At 46.1% G+C, this 4,938-nt stretch overlaps 1 long non-coding RNA gene across 1 annotated transcript in view; it reads left to right on the top strand.

Moving 5' to 3' along the window:
- The window catches only part of LOC144581841 (uncharacterized), a 211,062-nt gene that overhangs the window by 47,531 nt on the left and 158,593 nt on the right, over nt 1-4,938 (top strand). The gene's annotated exons all lie outside the window — the stretch shown is intronic.

The raw sequence follows: 4,938 nt of genomic DNA, 5'->3' as shown, positions 1-4,938 counted from the left end.
GTAAGAAGGGCTCAGTGGTCTCTCATTGAAGGGACCGGATTCTGACATTATTCCCATTCCCATGGTGGGGAGTGCTGGGCCTGCCAGGCTCTTGGGGACACAAATGTGAGCCGTGTTCTCTTCTGAATGTGGAAGCAGCTGCTGGTCTTGCTTTCCAGGTGTATGACTCTTTAAGATTTGTAAAGTGGTAGTTTGGTGGGAAGGTGGTTCTGACAGTTGGGGCAGAGGCTACCATAAGGGAGGGTGGAGAATATTCAGAGCCATTAGTGACAAAGACTTGCTGATGGTCTGTCCTCAGCAAGAGAAATGATCAGTCTCTCCTGGTGCTATGCTGACCTGCAGTTCATGAAGAGCAGGGAACCTCCTGGTCCATCTGGATGGGACCCTCCCCATAGTGTAAATGGAAGGTGTGACAGTATCCATGTTGGGATCTAGGATCACAGGATAAAAAGCTTCATGTCTTCAGAAGCCTGAGATGACCCAGAGAGGTATGAGGAGGTGGGAATATGTCGTTTAGAATCTTGCCTTTTAGCTCAGTAATTTCACAGATCGGGAAACTGACAATGGTGTCAGAGTGAGGCGTTGTATATTGCTGTGTGGAAACTAAATCCACTGTATTCGTGAGTTTTCAGTTCTTTTTTTCTTGATACTTGTGCATGTCCCAAGAAAGACAGCTTGTATCTGATCCAGGTGTGACCAGATACGTTCTACCTTCTGTGCATTTTGCTTTTAGTTTACAAAATTGGGTGTTACATAGAACCCTTTTTCTGAGATTGGCGTTTAGCTTTACAGGCTGTTCTTTGGGTGAACCTGTGGCTGTGAACACACTTATCTCGGGGTGCTACCCCTATTTTAAAGGACACAGTACCCTTGCATTTCATCTTGCCCATTTGTTTCCAGCACCGTTCATCAAGGGCCAGATATCTTCTGGGGTGACCACTGCCCTGGGACAGAACGGTTAGAGCAACCTTTCCTGTGTCTCCCTGGCAGCTTCTGGTGCAGGATCTGCCTGTGAGAACTGTTAGATTTTATCTATTAAGAAAAGATAGGCCCCAACTAGCCCTTATGAGATCCCAATTTGTGTTGTTACCAATTACTGCAAGGGTGTATTTTACCACCTATCATATTGCTGTCACTTCACATGAAACAGAATAGAGCCAATTCTGTAAAAGGGTCTTTAGGCACTGCTTGGCGTCTGTGGAGCCACAGTGATTTTCTGTAGCTGGGTTCCCCATGACATGGCATAGCATATTGGTCATATGTGTGATTTTTGATAGATGTCCTCTCCATGAGGAGTTGTGTTCCTGTAGGGACCAGCCCTACAGAGTCCTGTGAGCCCCTCACTGCAGGTGCGGAGATGAGAAACTGTGAAAATAAAACACAAGACACCAAAAAAGAGAGAACAGAGTTTGGGTCCACTGCCAGCCAAAACATGGAGTCCAGCAGTGGCGCCGAGTGCCTGGAGGCTCTCTCACTTTTATTGAGTACAAAGCAGGAGGCAGGGTAGATAGGGTGAGGCATTGGTGGTCAGTGAAAAGGGTAAGTAAATCACATGTCTTGAAGATAGGAGCCAGAACTTTCAAGTAGCCGAGGCGAAGACAGAACCTTATGTGTCATCACTTTTTTATACTTCGCAAAAAAGAAGAACATTAAGATTTACTTTAGTATTACTGATTTTATCTTTTAAGAAAAGGAGGGACCAGGTGCAAAAGTGGAATATGAAAGTGGACGTGGGATGTGACCACTGAAGCACAGCACCACATAGAGACAATTAAGCCCCCGGATGTCCACTGGCCTCTTTGACAGCCTTCAGGCCTACCGCAAGAGCTTGGAGTGGAGATTTCTCCCAACTCCCCCCAGGAAGGAGACATCTCGAATATCTTGGATATCTCCTTCCCAACCTGGCTAAGCAACAGGCACTTTCCCAGCACTGGCGGTGGCGCTGCTGCACCTCTGAGGTGCCCTCCAGAAGCCCTTAGGTGGACTTTACAAAGAACTTAGAGCATCTTGCCTTAAGGTCACCTTCTTCCCAATGCCACTTCAGTTCCACACTTCATTTTGCACAGCTGCTATATTTCCTATGGTAGTATAAGTCATCAGTGCATTAGGAGTTTAAACAGAAATTACTGTATCGTAGAGAGTTTAGAGGGTTTAAAATGGAGTCCCTTGGGAAAAATGAAGGTGTTAGAAAAGTTGTCTTTCTAACTGGGCTGCTCTATTGGACAATGTGTTTCATGCCTTTAGCTGCCTGTAGAGACCCCTGCATTCCTTACCTTGACTCCTTACCTGTGTAACCTTCAGTGTGGGACCGTCTTCTGCCTCAGAGGTGGGACCAGCTCTGGCTGCTCAGTGAGCACCACATCTGGAATCCTGACTCACCTCCAATTCTCCCTGCCTCTCTCACGGTCACACTGAAAGCACTTTCCTGACATTGCTCCCCCTGGGAAATCCAGGGAATCTCTGTACCTTCCAACAAGATGAGCAAGCTCCGTTTCAAATCTCCCCTACATTCCCCCACTGCCATGTAGCATAAGACATTCACAGGTCCTCAGGACTTGGATGAGGATTTAGAGGATCCTTCATCTGCCTACTTTATTGGCTCCTTATTTGAAAGTGATCCAAGGAAGCCCAGAGAGTGAAAGGGTGACAAAGTAGGGCAGCCATTTAAGAGGGCTTAGGATTGAGCTGGTCACTGATGGAGGTAACTGAGACTCAACCCTGCTGGGGCGCCTGGAGGAAACATGAGCTATGGATCTCAGATCTTCCCTCCTGGAGGCTACAGTCCAGTTTAACCCACTACCTCTGTAACATTCTGCCAATTTTCTTTTTACCCCAGGTATCTATTCCCCTGAGTTTCTGGGGTGCCTTTGCAGGAAAACAAGCTAGCTGAGAGGATGAGGGCATGGCCTGGGGCAGCTCAGTCATTCAAGTAGAATGTGCCTGCATTTCCGTCTCAGCAGAAAAGCTCAGTGCCTACTGCAGAAAAAGCTCCCCACTCTTCCTTACTGTGATAGGGGGACTTTCTCCTTCTGGGAGAGCTGCTCACACACCCCTTTGTCTTTCACCCTTGTCCTATAACTGTCTCCTGCAATGTCTATTTCTGTTAGAGACCTCAGAATGAGAGTAAAGAGTTGAGATGACTGATATTATATTCAAAGGATGTTTTGTCTTTTAAGTCTCATGCTTTCTATCACAGGGAAGAGGTGAGACTGTTGAAAGCAACAGCTCAAATGTCATCTATTTTCTATTCGATATCACTTGAAATACGCTGTTAGAACGGTTGAAGAAATTTGCAATGCACATGGGGATGTAATGCATATTATGGGTCAGATTTCTGCTCTTGTAAGAAGAGGTCAACTTTTACTAATTGCTGTAGAACATGCTTAGGAATAAATTAGATTGAAACGATTCTAACGTTTAGTTTAGGTGTGCTTTCACATGGCACTAAGCTTCTAAGAACAGTTGTCATTCCATTTCAAATTGAGCCATTGATTATATTTTTGTCAGGATTTATTTTCCCCCCAACATTCCCACTTTCTTTGCTCCCTTGAGTTGGGGGCTGGGGTGGAATTGAGATTCCCGCCAAGAGACTCTGGCTTTGAATTGAAGTGTGTCTGGTTGCATAAGCTGGTGTGGAACACTTCTCTTGTTTGCAGTCCTGGCAGGATTAACCCAGGTACCTGCATCCACCATACCCGGAACTGTCTTCCTATGGAAGCTGCTCACAAATGTGTTTGGTTCTAATTTTGCAATCCCCCAGGGGTTTTCACTTCTCTTATCTCAGCCTCTGAATATGTCCTAGGTTGTTCTCTGACCCCTGCCTGACTGAACCTGATTTTGTTTCCACATGAGGGTCGTTGTTAAACCAGAGGATTTACCTTGCTTCCAGTGAGGTTTCTCACTTCTTTTCTGGTAGAGAAACTCACTCCACTTCATGCTCATAACATTGACTATATGGGGGAAGTATTGATGGGTCTGGGTCACCGGAGTCTTCCCCCACTGGCTCCTCCATCTTGATACCTCAGTCTCTGGTGTTCAATCTGCCACACCATTGCTCCCTTTGCTGTGGTCAATGGTAGAGGTTAAGGGCCCAGAAACATTCATGCTGTAGGACTGACCCTTCCAAGTCTCCTTTCCCTCCTCCCGATGTTCTCAGGTTGAGCCCCAAGCGCAGCTGCCTATGGTCAGAGCAGTCTGTCCTCTTTATAGACCAGCTCTGATTTTCTTTCTTGCTGCGAGTGGGTTGATAAAGGATGTGGCTAGTTAGGAAAGCTCCTTGCTTCATGTCTTGGATACAGAATCAAGGTTTTTGTTCTAGCTCCAGGGCACAGTTGCACAGCCTGTGCTGTAACAGGTGTGGCAGGACAGCTCCATTCATGACAGGGCCGTTCCTCTTGTAATGACTTCTGCAAATGTAGATGGGATCCACCTTGAAATCATTTCTATGTCAAAGTCTTAATCCCTCTGTCCTGCTGGTTCAAAGTCCCACCCACAAGAGAAAACTAAGCTGCAATTTTAGCTTATTTGGACTGTTGGCATAGTATAGCATGGGTCAAGGTTGGCTAGATTAAGTCTGCCTAACTGGGTCTTCTAAATCCTTGACCTGGAACTTGGTAGACTTGGGGGCTAAAGCTACTAACACTGGTACTGGGGGAAGGAGCCAGGCCTCATATGCTGTGTATGAAAACTGTGTATTGTACTCCGGAAGGCTTACACTTGTAGTTTATTTGCTCACCTGTGACTTGAGCGATACACTTTGTTCCCTATTGATGCATGGACAGGTACACGCTACTTGGTGTGGATCTGTTGTTGAATTCATTAAATCTATTGAACCAAGGATTTTCTTTGATTCTACCAGCTGGCTCTGCAGCCTTGCAAAGTATTCCCTGAGTGAATGAAGGAATGGGTGTGTACAGAGTTATCTTAGGTTTCTACCTC

Source organism: Callithrix jacchus, chromosome 3 (assembly GCF_049354715.1).
Source record: "Callithrix jacchus isolate 240 chromosome 3, calJac240_pri, whole genome shotgun sequence".
Lineage (NCBI taxonomy): Eukaryota > Metazoa > Chordata > Mammalia > Primates > Cebidae > Callithrix > Callithrix jacchus.
This window is presented reverse-complemented; position numbering and strand designations above follow the sequence as displayed.